Here is a 17603-nt window from a genome sequence, read left to right on the forward strand (position 1 = left end):
TTATCTACGGCATCGACGTCTATCTGACCCTCGAATATGGGGATTTCAAAATTAACTTGTACCTTAAAGGGTGTGGCGTTTCCAGAGGAGCTGCTGGAAGCCGATGCGCCGCTTCTGGGTAGCCGCTGAAGGATCTGGGCAAAGCTGTCCATCATCGCGTTCCGTTGTCGCTCGAGGGCTTCTTCGAGCAAGATTTTGATGGGATCTCCTGCCCCCTCGTCTTTCTTCTCGTCCGCCATGGGAGGCCGTCGGGATTTGCGAGGCTGGTCTTGCAAAGGTTCAACCAGTTCAAGCCCTAACTCCTTATATCCCGACCTTGTTGGGGACATGCAAAGAAAAACAGAGAAAAAGCAGACCGCTCTGATACCACTGATCCGGATTTAAACAGGAACGCAACAAATTACAGAGATAACCATATACACAAAGATGCAGCGGAAATAATACTTCATTTCATTAATGGAAAATACTGAAATATGCTTACAACCAGAAATGGAAATAAACCAGCTAGGGCGATGGTAGCTTATCTCTGAGAAGAGATGTGATGGCTACATGCCTCTGAACTGTGTTACAATGAGGTTCGAAGGCCTATTTATTGTTGAGAAACAATGGAAAAACCCTTAACATTCCAAAACCTAACCCTAGGAGATGAAACGCCAAACTGTGGGCCCCGTTTGGGGTAAATTGGTACATCAACTTCCCGGGGTCGTAACTTTGGCATATGATCTCCGTTTGACGCGTACAATAGCTCATTAGAAAGATCTATCCGAGCACTATCATTGTTGGAACGGGCTGGACTCATGTTGCCCCCGGATTCCCCAAAAAACGTCGTTTAGGGCCTCAAAACGGCTCCGGAAGTTCAGGACCCGAAAAACTGCTAAAAATAGTAAGTTGTGCTACAATTAAGGAAACTGAAAATGCTGAGAAAGACAATGGTGGGGGTCCAGGTGGACTTGGCAGGTGGCCACCAATATCCACCTGGATCAATGGTAATGTTGGAGATAGATCTAGGTGGACGAAGTTCTTCTAGGAACACCTTTCTCACTAAGAGGGAGTGTTGAAAATATAAGCGAGAAAAGGGTTCCTTGATTTGTGCCTCAGTCATAGGGGCCAGAATGAGTTCCTTCTTGTACATGACTCGAGTCCCTAAAAATTAGGAGATTCCCTATAAATTAGTAATCGGTCCCTAAAAACTAGGACGAGTTAGGATGCAACTAACTGATGTGTTGAAATTGAAACCCGAGTTCTTGATTTTCTAGTGTGAGTTGATTGAGGAAAAACACAAGTGATTGAGTTTCAAGTGGTTGACTTGAAATAGGACGAGTTTCAAGTGGTTGACTTGAAATAGGACGAGTTGCCTACAGACTATGGGGGCCAGTGGCCTACTACAAGACTCAAGTCTACATATATGATAATAGTGATCAACATTATCACTTGAAACTTTTCATGAGTCATCATGATCAAACTCAGTTGGTTGAGTCTCGACTCCCAAACTTTGCAGTCACAAACTTCTCTATTGGTTCAGTGACTTGAGTCTCAAACTTCTGAAGGTTTTCTGCCCTAATATGCCCTATTACTTCGTTTGGTGCTCCATATGGCTTTACATGGCCTCCTATCTCAGCCAAGTGTTGCTTGAACCTGTTAATACCCCCTCCTTCAATGGATTTTTGGCAATATTTATAGATCATTTTGCCAGCAATCACATCACAATGAACCCATGCAGTATCTCTGGCTTTTGGAGGCACGATGACTACTACTTAGCTTAAACTCTTTGTTGTTCCACTACTCCAGCAAAAACTCAACACTCTCCAAGCTCCCAAGCAATCTCACAAACACTCCAAATGAGATGTGTGAGACAAATGAGAGGGAGAAGGGCCTATTAAAGGCTTGGAGAGGGTGTTTTTGGAGGGAAAGGACCCTTACTTTCCCTCCAAAAGACCCTAACCACCTTGGATAAGTCGCTGTGTGGGTCCTCCGTGGCCGTGGCAGTTAACCGACTGGTTTAGGACGAAACCGACCGGTTTGACCACAAACCGGCCGGTTCCATCCTAAACTGGCCAGTTAGGGCTCAAAATAGGCGAAATGAGGTGGCTGGTCGGGTTTTTTAGCTGGTTTGGACTGGTGGCCTTGCTGACCGGCCGGTTTGACCGGTTACTGGTTTCGACCGGCCGATTTTGAAAACACTGGTATAAATACAAGTGATGTGATTTCATTTTAGCATCATCACTTGGTTTGGACTTGTATCTCCTTAGAGAATTTTGCTATCCTCCTTGAAGGACGAATTTTTGGAGCATGGAATGAATTTTGATGTTTGGATTATTTTGTCTTGTCTTGGAGCTTCTTGATTGGAAAATTTTTGATTGTTGGATATACTCTTAAACATGTAAGTGCAATTTAATGCTATTCTTTCTTTTTATTTTGTCACATACATTGTTGCTGGGATTTCATTATACTAGGGCTAATTTACTGCATCCATTTATACGAAGTGGTGGAAATTTTGTTTCTAGATAGTGATACTTCATGTATGGGCCATGTATAACGAATGAATCAAGGTTAATTGGCAGCGCGAAGCGACATTTTCTAAAGCTCCCGGTTCAAGAGCGAATTTTTATATAATATATATTTTTATATATTTTGATGCATATATGTCAACAAAAGCATGCAGAACAATGAATAAGATATAAAACGCATAAAAACATAGATTGAACCATATAACATCAATCATCTAGAAGTCATAATCTTCATCAACCACGTCGACAAGTTACCTACATACAAGATATCGAGTCTCACGATTCATCAATCTTAAAGTTTCAAAGTTTCAAAATTCAATACATAACATTTATCATCATTGATCACCAAAATTATATAAAAATTCTAACATCAAATGAAATGTTATAAAATGAAATGAAATGAAACAACTTTCAACTTTCACAAAGCATCATATTCATAATTCATTACCAACGAGTTATAATTTCCAACTTCAAACTTAAATTGTTATATATTGTTCACAAAAAATATCATAATAAATATGAAAGAGTCAACTGTTATAAGAACTACTAGAACGACTAGAAACTAGAAAAGACAAGTAAATTTATTATCTATTGCTAATGCTTGGGCCTCTTGCCGCCACGAGAAATGTCTAATTTTGAGTCTTGTTGGAATATGAGGATCTTTGTCATTAATATCACCCTCGAAGCATTAATACCTAGAGGTGTCTTTGTCATTACCTTTGGATCCATATAGGGATCTTTGTCATTAATATCACCCTAAGCATTAACATAAGATAGAAAAAACATAGCATGTCAAGTCAAGATCTTGTTTGAGTGATGGGTACATTTTTAGTAGGGTTATGATAGAGGAGTTCGACAACCAATGTCACTAACATCAAGGTACATAGAGGGATTGGTGCTCTTGATTAAATACGAGTTCCATACCCTAATACATGACAAAATCCAATGGAAACATTGCAATCCCCCAATCCTGAAAAATTGATAAGTCTGCTAGATTTTGAATGAGATCTAAAATTCTACTTTCTCCATATGAAATCCAATGAGGTGGGAACCACTCTCAAACATCCCGAGTCATTTCATGGAATGTTAAAAATTTAAGTAAAAGGATGAAAATGAAGATTAAGGAGAATGCTTCTTTTACTTTAAGAATTTAACATTACCATGAATTGCATATCAATATTAGGGCCATAGGCTTGATCATTAGCCTACCTCACTCAAAAATGATTGTTTCTTTGAAAAAAATTACATTTGGAATGTTTTTGCAAAAAAGGCTAGGGAGAGAAAATTTCTGCTCCCGGGGTGGGAGCGTGCTCCGGGAGCGGGTTTGAGGGGGGGGGGGGGGGGTTAGATGCTCCCTCGCAATCCTGGAATGAATATTCCTAGAGATGCGTCATCATCGAAATTCATCTTTATGAGCCATCTATTTTGCAAAACGAAGTATAAAGTCTTTGAAGCTACTTTTGCTGCTATGCGAAGTTGTCTTTGAAGCCTGCTTGACATAGAAAATCCAATATCCATAGTCATAATTACTCTTGACTGCAATCTCCTCAAAGGATTAGACACTAGTCCACCATAAGGTGATCACCTTAAACCTAATTTTCTTCCCCCACCTCTTCTTTTCTAGGCCTAGCCCATTAGGTCTCCTAGGGAATCACTTATCTCACAATCTAGCCATCCAAATACTTCAATTTTTGGTCCACAACTTTGCTGGAGTTTCCTCTAGAGGCCCTCCAAATTTCAAGCAAATATGACAATCAGATCTCAATATTTTGCCAGCCCTAGCTCGAGGATCGTTCCTCTTCCTAGGTTTCTCTTGGCTAGAAACCTCACTAGGATCATTGCATTACCTTTCATTGAAAATTCCTTCTTTGATCCCCTTCTCCTCCTTGATTAGGTCAAGCACATCATTGGTTGCTCAACCCCATTCCCTTGACCTAGCCTCGGGTCCAATTGGTCCCGCGGGGTCCCACAACTTATTGAAGCCAATTTCACAAAGACCACTTGGAAGCCAAGTTTCCACAAGGATTTTAGGAGCTAAGAATCTTCTTGACAAGTCATATACTCAAACCCTAGCCCTTAGAATTCCCCTAAGCCTTTCCTAGAGAGCCTTTCATCTTGTTTTCAAAGCAAGTAAGCCATATATTCGAGCCTCTCTTGTGAATAGGCTTTTAGGATCACCTCTCATCCTATCATTGATCCATTCAATTTCGTGATCCTTATTATAACGGGTCTCCTCCCATCAGTGAAAGTCCATAAAGAGTAGGGAGCCTTAGCTGAGGTGACAGTGGGCTATTGATCCATTGTTGCCCTTGACGTAGTGGTAGCCCTTCAAGGATCCCTTTTAGGACCCCTGCTAGTTTGAGTGGTAACATTTTGGCACTGTTGTCGGGGACACGAAACGTGTTTGTTCCCCATATGACAAATTGACATATTATTATTGGCGACTCCATTGGAAGAACGAAGCCCTAGTTCTTCATTGCACTCGAAAGGTTAATTCTTGTAGGGTGAAGCAAAAATCTATCCAGGGACTTCATTTCACCTTGGCAACTCCATTTTAATCATAATATGCAAAATCATAAAAAAATGGACTATCGAAAAATGGAGATTTATCTTGGTCCTACATTTGCAAAACTCAATGACCAAGACATTCAAGAACTACAAAAGAATGTGGATAAATATGCAGAGTCTTATCAAAATATATTGGAAGCTATGGATATGGAATTCATGCTCAGGTTTAATTGATTGCAACAGACGCAACTCGACATAGTGAGGTATTCCTATGAGGAGGATCCTAGTCGCCTCCTTGACATTGCTCGCATAACCCGTGCTTTGAATATTCTTGATAACTTGATCAAAGACAAATTCTATAACCAAGTACAAAGTCCCACAAAGGGTAATTAATTGGATGGTCAAGGTGACATCAAAGAAATCTCAAAATGTAAGCAAGGATGATGAGCAAACAAAATTGGAAGACAATGGTAATGAGAAGGGGAACATCTCCTCTGATGATGACGAAGAGTTGGATCCTGTGAGCCTCCAAATCACGCAAGAAAGAATGGATGAATATAGTAGGTCATGCCGGGGGTTAGTAAGGGAATGTAATTCTACTGAAATATTCTTTCATTTGCACAAAGAAGAGGTGAACCTTCATATGATGAAATGTGAGTATAAAGGGAACCCCACTAATGCTCTCCTAGAAGCATATTACCAAAATCATGTAACCAATACCATAGCTATTCTTCTTCAAGAGAAGAGGAAAGAAGAGTCGTCTTGCTCGTCAACTAACCAAGATGAAGATACCAATAGGAAGATGAGCCCTTGTTGGGTCCACACGATGAACGAGATGATTTTGAGAACACATGTATTGAGGATGACGAGGCTATGGAAAGTAAAGTTGAGGTAGACCTTACCTTTCTCGAGGATATCATACTTGATAACTCTCCTTTTGAGAACCTCGAGGAAGGTGATCCCATGAGCTCCTTGGAAGATGACATTGAAGATTATTTCCGCATCGAAAAGGAGAAATGGAAAATTGTTGGGCCTCAATTTGATTGTGCTCCCATTTATGATACTGACAAAGAGGATAAGGTTGAGATTGGTTTTCCCTTTCTCTCGGGCATTACTTATGATGACATATCCATTGATACCCTTGGGAATGAGAATTATTATTTTCCCTGGCATGAAAAGGGGCAGTTGGAAGTAATTGATTCTTATTTTATGGAAAACCAAAATTTTGATGCCAATAGTAAGGAAATCGATAAGGCTCCTACCTGTCTTCCTTATGAATCTATATTCAAATCATCTAAGCCTTTAGATTATAATTTTAGGGAAGAGAAACCTATTGGATATAACACTCCACCCTCCCCTTTGGCTTCTTCTCTTGTTCATCATTTTGAGAGTGATTCCCTCACCTGTTCTCATATGATCTCAAGTGACCTTGATTCCTTTCCCCTTTCTGAGTATAGTGTCGAGGAAGAACCCCTCATTGAGTATTCTTTATCTCCTTGGGCACCCTCTCTAGATCATGATCAACCTATAACCTCCCCTTTCTAGTGTGATCATCATGGGCAACCTACTTGTGTTTTTCCATTTCATCAGTCTCCCCTTCCGACTAATCACAACCCTGTAGAGGCCATAAAATATGACATAAATGATAAGGGCCATAATGGAAATAATATGCCCGAGGTTGCCATCCATCAAAAGTTTATGAGCTTAATCATTGACATCTCTATATTTTGGTTAGAAGAGAGGATCTCATGGACTAGATTACATTCTTTTCTTATCTCTTCTAAGTTCTCACGTGATCATCCATGTGTGGACATTCTATTTTCATACCTCCCACTGACCTTATCATCCATGTGATTTTGTCCACATTCGCTTCAACATTTACTACATGACTAATCATATAGGTCGGCATATTTATATTGATTTGATGATATGTTGGTTGCATTGGCTTTATGATTACACTTAGTATTAGTTATGTACGATTTGCATGTTAGAGTAGTATGCTTTGCATGATGATTTTCTCATTAGAACTAATGTCATATGATATTTATCATGGTAGATTAAGCTGCATTTAGATTAAAACTTGCATATTTTATTTTCTGTTGATTTTACGATCTAACATCAAGCATGGGTGATCATAAGAAGCCGTACAAACATGCTTCCCCGTGGGTTTAGTTTTGATATCTGCAGGTAACAGGTCTACGGTAACCAAGAGATTGCTGGTGTTCTTGTGACCTCCCGTTCTAGTAGCTTCTCTCACTTTTTTAAGAGATCACGTCCCAGTTGGAGCTAGATGTTACCCACCATTTTGTGGGTGATATCCCTGGAAGAAATTTTTTCTCCAAGATGGTTCTCAATCGATAGCCAATAATCCCTTGCAACCACCAATTAGCTCATTGTGCCATTACTTCGCCACCTGAGCCAGCCATGTGGTCCCTTGCCCATCTGTCATGATCATATGTTTGAAGGTGGGCCTCCCAAAACTAAAGGTATGCCTTGTCATTTAGTAATTGAGTACTGTAGTTTACTTATCATGGACAATTTTGGGCATGGATTAATGGGGGGATTCGGTGGAAAGAGTGGGCTAGGTTTGTGCTCTTGTCCCCTAAACCTCTTTTGGACGTTACCCTTGGATCCTAGTCCCGTGGGATCTCTTTTACTGACCTTTGGGTTTTAGGGATGGTATTACATGGGAAGCCCTAATTTTGGTTGCATGGTCCCGCTCCCTCATCCACATATATTACTCCCCTTCCGTTCACTATAACCCCATTCATCATTTTCGCCACCGGGGTCCACATTCCTCCATTAGGTCCACATAAGGTTAGCCTCCCCTTCCCCTTGCCCACACCTTGGGTCGGGCTTGAAGCGATGACTCGAAGGCTGATGCAGCTAAAAAGAAAGGTAAAAGCATAATTGGCCACATTCAACAAGAAAATGTACTACAAAATGCAAAAGATGGCCGGGACAAACACATTTAGCACGTGGGGAAAAGCTAATGCATGAGCTCTACCCCATTCCCATGGCCATCATCGTGGTTCCTATATGCCCTAGATGAGCCTCCTTTATCATTCAGGAACCCATGATTGTCCCAACCCCTGGTGGGCAATGAGCTGCCCTAACTTAAATGGGTATCCACTGCTACCTTACAGATCATGCTCTTATCCCTTGAGCCCTAAGCAATTAATCAATGAAAAATCGTGAAAGGCAAGGCATATGAAGAAGGGTGGAAAAATCAAGGCAGGGGTAACTCATGTACTACGGTTGCTTCCTCCTATACATTGTATACCCAAGTGCAGGCTTCCTTTTATTAGCTACCCTTGTATCCCAACATGTGACCCATGATTGCCCCTTTCATCCCCTATTCTGTTCCATCACTTTATCACATGACACCACCATTTGAAGGATGTACCTTGGACATACTGTTCCCTTTAAAAGTAGAAACCACCTAATAGGGTACTTGGTTAACCCCCCTTGGAGCTTGGAGACATTAGCACATACCAAAGCCTAATATGGAAGGGGATGGCATTATGAAGTGCCCGCCTGTTGTCCATGGTTTGTAAGCTCTTTAACTTGATTTCTTTAATGACCTGTTGTACTAGAGGGCAAGGGGACACATTGGATCTTATGCAGGATTGCAGATGGTCTCCATTTTTGGTTTGGTCTCCTTATACTGGGTTCTAACCCTCTAGAGGGTTACATTGACACATGTAGGGTGTGTATAGAACCATGGGCCTCCACAACAGTAGACAACATTTCATGGATCCCCAAAGACGTTCAGAGATTGCTCGTGATTCACCTATTGGACGAGGAAGATGCACCTAGTTCACCATGTCCAGCTGACCCCACAGTTATACCATGCACTTGGCAGATGACCAAGGACTTGTATGATGATGTGGCATCACTTATACCATCATCTGAGCCCTTGTAGATGGTCTATAGGCATCTTTGATCTGTTTGGAGACCCATGAAGACACTTGTTTGCTCCCACACCCATTGAGAGCACCACAGGTTTACTATTTAGAAAACAAGAGGCCAACCCCTCGTCCACTACTTTTGGGAGTCGTGTTTCGCATCATGGCACCTATGGACTTCATCAACACTCGTCTATGGCCCAACGACATGTATTATGTTGAAATTTCTAAGTCTAACCCGTTAGAAATTTTCCTGTACTATCTTCCTTATTTCACTTAGTTGTTTAATTACTGAACAAGTTATTTAACCATATAAATACTGAAATAAACACAAATGCAGTCTCAACCATCTAGAGATCATCAACTAAAAGAAATAGACAAACACACGAGGGACACCGTTATTTCTTGACAATTGTCCCCGGAAAAACCCAATTTGGGAAAATCGGTGCAGCAGTTTTAAGGGTTTTATTATTAAGCAGCTTTTCTTGAGTACAACTGGGTGCCAAATTGGCTCACCCGATAGAGAAATCAATCTGGCAGTAATACCTCTCTTCGGAAGCAGATATTCAGCAATTCTGCTCCACGAAACTCTCCAACGCCTCTCTGAGGCTCTGTGTCAGCCGTCTTGGCCTCTGCGTCAACCTAGAACCCTTAGCGTCAGCCTATAGATGCTCTGCGCTAGCTCTCTGGGTCTCTGGTCACTCACGCAGGCCCTCTGGCCCTCTGTGCAGTCACTCTGACCGTTTGCGTGGCTCCTGCTCGCTCTGCGTAGCCTTATCTGCCTCTGCACTCGTCTTCCGACACTATCTCTGCCTCTCTGCTATGCACTCATTGCCCCTCACTGCAACTCTGATCACTGGTTCAATTTCTCTCAGTAAATCCCGCTCTAGAAAATTGAACTGACTGATCAACTTGGTGTATCTCCAACTGATCCTCAAGCCTCCCCTTATACTTTTTCTATTGAGTCTTCATCGATCGAGATTAAATCTCTAATCAACGACTAAGATTAGATTTGGCTTGATCCATGTCATTTAGAACCTTCTCACCCAATTTTATATTAATACCCATTAATATTTTTATTTTCCTAAGTTTAGACTTAGGAACCCATTAAAAATATTAATTACTTTAATATCTCTCTAATTGGGTGGAATTTCCCCAAACCATTGCTGGGACTTGAAGATCTAATGTGCTTTAGCCTCTCCACCAATTTTCATGGCTAGAGCACATCCGATGCTACCCCAAATCAACATATTATTGATCATTCGACCTCTTGAGAGGCTTTTTTTGTTTTGTTTATGAGTTAGTTTAGTGGGCTTGTCATCAAAAGTTAGTTATCTTGTACATTATTTTATTCTAGGGGCTAAATTAGGCCTAATTAGCTAAAGCGAACTCATTAGAAGTGTATAAATACAAGTGATGTGATTTCATTTTAGCATCATCATTTGGTTTGGACGTGTATCTCTTTAGAGAATTTTGCTATCTTCCTTGGAGGATGAATTTTTAGAGCATGGAATGAATTTCGATGTTTGGATCATTTTCTCTTGTCTTGGAGCTTCTTGACTGGCAAAATTTTGATGGCTGGATATACTCTTATACATGTAAGTGCAATTTAATGCTATTGTTTCTTTCTATTTTGTCATACATTGTCGTTGGGATTTTGCTATATTAGGGCTAATTTACTGCATCCATTTATGCGAAGTTGTGGAAATTTTGTTTCTAGATAGTGATGCTTCATGTATGGGCATGTATACTGAATGAATATTCCTAGAGATGCTTGGTCGTCGAAATTCATCTTGATAAGCCATCTATTTTGCAAAACGAAGTATAAAGTCTTTGACGCTGCTTTTGCCGCTATGCGAAGTTGTCTTTGAAGCCTCCTTGACATAGAAAATCCAATTACCATAGTCATAATTACACTTGACTCCAATCTCCCCAAAGGATTAGGCACTGGTCCACCATAAGGTGATGAGCTTAAACCTAATTTTCTCCCCCCACCTCTTCTTTCCTAGGCTGAGGCCATTAGGTCCCCTAGGGCATGACTTATCTCATAATCTAGCCATCCAAATACTTCAATTTTTTGTCCACAACTACGATGGAGTTTCTTATAGAGGCCCTCCAAATTTCAAGCAAATCCGACGGTGGGATCTCAAGATATTGCGAGCCCTAGCTCAGGGATCGTTCCTTGCCCTAAGTTTCCCTTGGCTAGAAACCTCACTGTGATCATTGCGTTACCTTTCATTGAAAATTCCTTTCTTGATCCCCTTCTCCTCCCAGATTAGGTCAAGCACATCATTGGTTGCTCAACCCCATTCCCTTTACCTAGCCTTGTGTCCACTTGGTCCCGCGTGATCCCACAACTATTGAAGCCAATTTCACAAAGACCACAAGGATTTTAGGAGCTAAGAATCTTCTTGACAAGTCATATTCTCAAACCCTAGCTCTTAGAATTCCCCTAAGCCATTCTTAGAGAGCCTTTCATCTTGTTTTCAAAACAAGCAAGCCATATATTTGAGACTCTCTTGTGAATAGGCTTTTAGGATCACCTCTCATCCTATCATTGATCCATTCAGTTTCGTGATTCTTATTATAAAGAGTCTCCTCCCATCGGTGAAAGTCCATAAATATTAGGCAGCTTAGTCGAGGTGACAGTGGGCTTTGCTAGTTTGAGCGGTAACAATACAGACACACCTTTTCAGGCTTATGAATTCACTATTTACAGGCTACTTGTTCTCCACTTCGATACACCAATTCAAATCACTGTCTGAGGCAAAATAAGAACAAATCTAAGGCAGACCAGATAGATGAATCTGAGGGAGAATAAGAGGGGGAATTTGAGGCATGAAGGACGATTTCTAAGGCACCAGACAACAATTTCAAGAAGCCAAATTTGTCTCTATTTGACCAAGGTTGATCTGGGTTTGGTTACTGGTCAGTTTGACTTTTTTTCTTTTTTTCTTTTTTGACTGGGAAATTAGATTGTATCTCTTGTTGAATTGGAGATGTTGTCGCCCAAATTGTATAAGATGAGATGCAACAACCCTCAACGAAGGGGCTGTCACTCTAATCCCCACTCTCTCCGTTCTAGCTATCTCCATTGTATGGGTGGTAGTCCCTATGAAATGTGAAGATGGAAGATTCATTGGCAACCAACAAATCCGGGAGGCAACTGAATGGCCTAGTAACTCGGTTGATTGAGCAAGTTAAATGATCTGATTAGATTATTGTGGAAGACCAATGCCTTAAATGGAGTCGATTACTTGCTTAGATTATTTACCAAGTTACCGGATGAACAGTTGTTGCTTGAGGATGCTCCACTATCCTATATGAAATACAAATCCTACAATTTAGGTGAGATGCAAAATCTTGGTTTATTTTAGTTATATGCCTATTCTAAATGTGTCCTTCCTCTTCATTGCTTTGAAGCTAGTCTCTAGAGTAAGTTGTGAGATTGAAGCCGCCGGGAAGCAAGCTGAGGCTTGGTTAGCGATACCTCCCATGGGCTTCTAACCACTCGATGCCTCCGGCGCTGCAGAGACTGTGGCTCTAACGACTGCACGGTCACCATGTTAACTACTAAAGAGTTCTTAGACTCGTCGAGCTAGATGAGAAAGGTGGGCCTATATCTCTATCGACCAAGCTTATGCTTGGAGGTAAATTAATTAATGCGAGACGCTAATCCTAAAATGCAAGTGCAAAATGTGAGTGCTCTTAGGTGAGATTATTTGATTACTTAAGTACTCAATTGCAATGATATTCAATTACCAACAATGAAATACTTACACGATGGATGAATGACAATCTCAACCACGAGAAAAGTGCTCAAACTTAACGATACCTCCCCTGGGCTTCTAACCACTCGATGCCTCTGGCGCTGCTAAGACTGTGGCTCTGACGACTGCAAGGTCACCGTGTTAACTACTAATGAGTTTTTAGACTCCTCAAGCTAGATGAGAAAGGTGGGTCTATCTCTCTATCGACCAAGCTTATGCTTGGAGGTAAATTAATTAATGCGAGACACTAATCCTAAAATGCAAGTGCAAAATGTGAGTGCTCTTAAGGTGAGATTATTTGATTACTTAAGTACTCAATTGCAATGATATTCAATTACCAACAATGAAATACTTACATGATGGATGAATGACAATCTCAACCACAAGAGAAAATTGCTCAAACTTAATGATGCTAGAAAATGTGGCCGAAATCACCAATATAGAATTTCTCAAAAGACAAGATTAATGCTACTTGATACAATTAGCAATTACAATAGTGAACTATCAATATGCCAATTAGATACACAATTAGATCTCTTATCACAATTAGAATTAAACTTGATTATGAAATCCAATTCAACAATGAGCAATGAATCTACTTATCCAATGACAATAATGGCAATGAGAAGTTAAGAGAATCAGTCCACAATGTCACTTAAAACAAATTTCATCAACAATTACCAATCCAATTAGAGCACTTATGTGTGTCAATGCAAGAGTGCAACTAGATGCCAATGACTAAGACTAAGCCCAAATCACTTCAACCATGAATGATTATGAATTGTAAATATTCCTTAGCCAATTTTAGAGACTTATATGTGATTTATTACTGCCGCAACCTTGTTTTCAGAGGAATGCAATTTTATATCAGTAGTCAAGAAATGATGCAAGATGCCAAAGATAAGCTAGAAAATCAATGTATTCAATTTCCAATGATATTCACTTGATTATAAGACTTCTTAGACACTATAGATCAGATTTTTAATGTTCAGATCAGACCTCAGAAAAACATATATCAGACTTGAAATAACTGAGAAAATTAGTGATCCAGTGTTTCAATAAACCAACAAGGTGCCAAATTATTAATGCCATAATAGCTCTAATGATTAGCTATTCAAGTTGAGTGATTATTAGATGATCTTTAGTCAATTTTAAAGTTTTTTAATTTAGTTTATATGACTGCATAAGATGGCAGTAACAAAACAGAGTGAATGAGGAGGGGAAAAGAGGCAAACCAAGAGGCCTAGAGGCCTAGTTGAGGGCTAGTTTGACCTCCAATGAGCTTGGCTACCTACAACCACCAAATTAGCTCTAATATTGCTGCAAAACCACAATGTTAGCCCACTCAAATAATATCAAAATCAGAGATGACTGAATACAAGGCTAGGGCAAGGGTTATAAGGCTAGAAAACCCCAAGACTAGGGCTAGAAATGAAAAATGAGAGGTTAGAAGGAAAAACAAGGGAAAGGAAGGCCCAACAAGGCCCGGAAAAGGTCACGACAAGAGGAGACAAACCCACAAGTGCTAATGTTAGGCCTGAAAAGGTTGATGCTGGGGTGAAAGAGCACTAGAAGGGCTAGTGGCCAAGGGAACAACCCTTACAAGGCTGCAGATAGGGCAAAAGGGGAGGGCGCGAGGGAGGAGAGCCTCTTAGAGGCCACAATAGGCGTTAAGGAGGAGGGCCGAGGCCCCTTAAGGGCTGGACGACTCCTCTACAGGGGGGCCGAGTCCCCTTGAGGGCTGGATGACTCCTCTATAGGGGGGCCGAGGCCCCTTGAGGGCTGGATGACTCCTCTACAAGGGGGCCAAGGCCTTTTTAAGCCCACGACTAATGGTAAAAGGTTGCAACCAAGGGGAAACAAGAGGGTAGAGGGCCCTAGGAGGTTTCTAGGCCCCAAGACTAGGCTGGAAAAGGAGGACAGCTAGGCCCAAGGCTTTAAATTTTTTCCAAACCCCGCAAATGCCAAAAATTGCCACAAATCACTGCAAAAAATGCTAGATGACTTCCTCTTCAGGCTAGACGTTGAGCTTGGAGGCTAGATCTTGCCTTCCTAGGCCTAGATCTACCTCAAAACCCTAACAAAATTCTCTTGATCAACTTGAAGTTCACCTACACAAATAAATCAAAGAATGCCAAAACCCTAAATATATATACAAAATATAAAACCCAAAAAAATAATAAAACACCAAGTGCTGCAAAACAAATGGGCTAGAAATAATTTACAAATTATTAACAAATAATTTACAAATATACAATATTTACAAAATTTAAAATTTTTTTATTGGAGAAAATATTTCTGGATAAATAACAATGGCTGAACAAATTTTGAAAGTAAATATTGGCTGAAACCCTCTTGCAAAATCAAATATCATAAAGAAATTTCAAAGCCCAAACATAGTTAGCTCTTCCCTACACTCTGTGAACTTGGAGCCGAAGGGCTAGCGTACCTGTAAATCTCTATAAATTCTCAAGAAAATTGTTAGATCATATGGAGAATCAGATCACCCAAGATAGCATGTACCAATAGAATGTTCTTATCACTGACAAATGAAATAACAATTATTAGCAATGTTTAGCACAATATAGGATCACACATAGCTAACACACACCACAGATCAACGAAAGAAAAACACCATGAACTGAACCCTAAAGTCTTTCTATTATGATACAAAATGTTCCCAGTAGAGCAACAACTCAATACCAATGTTCAATGTTCCTAGCAGAGCAACAACTCAATACCAACGTCAAGAATTACATCATCCAAAGATATTCAATAGAAGCAAAATGACTTCCTTATATAGAGAAACCCTTCCAAGTGGAAAATAACGGCTGGTTGGCTTGATCCCCGTCAAAATAATCTCCACCGTTGAAAATAATTTGATCACCTTTTAATCTCCACCGTTGAAGATTATTTGATCATCTTTTAATCTTGACCGTTGAAAATAATTTGATTATCTTTTAATCTCCACCCTTGAATTTTTAATTTTGAGGAAAAAATCGAAATTTTCTTAAAACCCATTTTTAATTAATCAAAAAATTAATATTTTGGATTAATTTCCTAAAACAAATGGACTTTGATTTAACCACCAAGGTCCAGGGGTTCAATTTTTCTTAAAATATTTTTTTTTTCCCTAGTGGGGGACCTCCAAAAATTGACTTTTCTTTGACCTACAAATTTTTGATTATTTTCCATAGGGGAGAAATTAATTTCTCTATAATTATCTTTGACTTAAAATTAATTAATTTTTTGGCTTGAGATTTTTATTTAATGGAGCCAGAAAAATTAATTAATTGATACTAGAGGGGATTAATAGTTTTTCCACCCTCAATTTTAGCCATGGTCTCTAAATATGAGAGACCGTGCACTAAAATATTTTTTACATCAAATTATTATTATAGCGACCCTTGAAAGGGGAAAACACTTTTAGATTCGGACCCTCAATAATTTCTTCAATTCTGCAACACAATATGATCTAGTATAGACCAAGTGATTTGTAATAAAATAATTTAGTCAAATGTGCTTAAATTATTCCCAAACAGAGTTTTACAAAGACTCGATATAACACTAGGACTCACCTAGGACCTTGTTAAGAGATTCCACCCTAGCTTTGGGGTTTAAGCTGTTTAAGCTGAAAGAAAAACTCAGCCAATTATCCGTATTTAAAAACACACATAATTCGGTGAGGTTAAAAAACTTCCTAGGATGAAATCCGTTGCCAAGATCAGAGACTTACCTAGGTATTGTTACATAATTAAAGAGAGGACTCACCTAGGACCTTGTTAAGAGATTCCACCCTAGCTTTGGGGTTTAAGCTGTTTAAGCTGAAAGAAAAACTCAGCCAATTATCCGTATTTAAAAACAAACACACATAATTCGGTGAGGTTAAAAAACTTCCTAGGATGAAATCCGTTGCCAAGATCAGAGACTTACCTAGGTATTGTTACATAATTAAAGAGTCATACTAGCATCATGCCAAGATCAGAGACTTACCTAGGTATTGTTACATAATTAAAGAGTCATACTAGCATCATTTACAATACAGCTTGTAGAAATTGGGTTTACAATGATACAAATGGTGCTAGCTGATGACTTTGAACCTTGAAAAAATTTCTTCATGTGTTTGCATTTTGCTTCCTTGGACTGTTGACAAAATGTGGTCAACAGGACAATTGCTCTAAAAAAAGGTTGCTGGGTTTTTCCCAGCATAAATTGTGTATTTTGTTTGGCTGTCTCTTTATGATCCCACTGGTTTGATAGTTTTACTGTTGAAAATTTTCTATGATAATTGCTTAATGATGAATGTGACACAAGCTAAACTAATGAAGGAATCATTGGAAGTAATTATCAGATTAGAAGGTCTTGAAAAATCTAATGAAGGAATCATTGGAAGTAATTATCTGATTAGAAGGTCTTGAAAATCTAATGAACGAATCATTGGAAGTAATTATCAGATTAGAAGGTCTTGAAAAATCATGAACTGGCCAAAAAGGGTCTGGTTCACCAGTCTGAACTAGTTTTGCCTTCCAAATGGTCAGACCGGCCGGTTCTGACCGGTTTGGTCTGGTTCTGTTAACATTGATTTCTTGCAGCTACATGTGTTTATCCAGTGAAAAGGTGTACCCAGTTTCTTCTATGTAGGGAGGAATTGGTAAGAATTAGCAAGTGACAAGTGTGGCAATGTATCATATTGTAAACTTCGAATTGTAAGTTGTAACTCTCAAGTTAATGAGGCGAACAACCTTCACTCGCTCCACTCACCACTCCATAAATTACTCCCTTGATTTTTCCCTAGATTAGTCGATTGATTGATTTTAGACCATTTTTTCACTCTCTGTACTTTTATAAATACCTAATGAGTGTAGAGTGTCTAAGATATGTACATACGGTTCGGCATTTCTCTCTTGCAT

The 17603-nt window shown here is 39.7% G+C and overlaps 1 protein-coding gene across 4 annotated transcripts in view; it reads left to right on the forward strand.

Moving 5' to 3' along the window:
- LOC149200374 (catalytics) overlaps positions 1–17603 on the forward strand; it is a 347379-nt gene that overhangs the window by 78108 nt on the left and 251668 nt on the right. The gene's annotated exons all lie outside the window — the stretch shown is intronic.

The sequence above is a fragment of the Pinus tabuliformis genome, chromosome 2_1, assembly GCF_031772625.1.
Source record: "Pinus tabuliformis cultivar Carrire ecotype Pingquan chromosome 2_1, CPIR1, whole genome shotgun sequence".
Lineage (NCBI taxonomy): Eukaryota > Viridiplantae > Streptophyta > Pinopsida > Pinales > Pinaceae > Pinus > Pinus tabuliformis.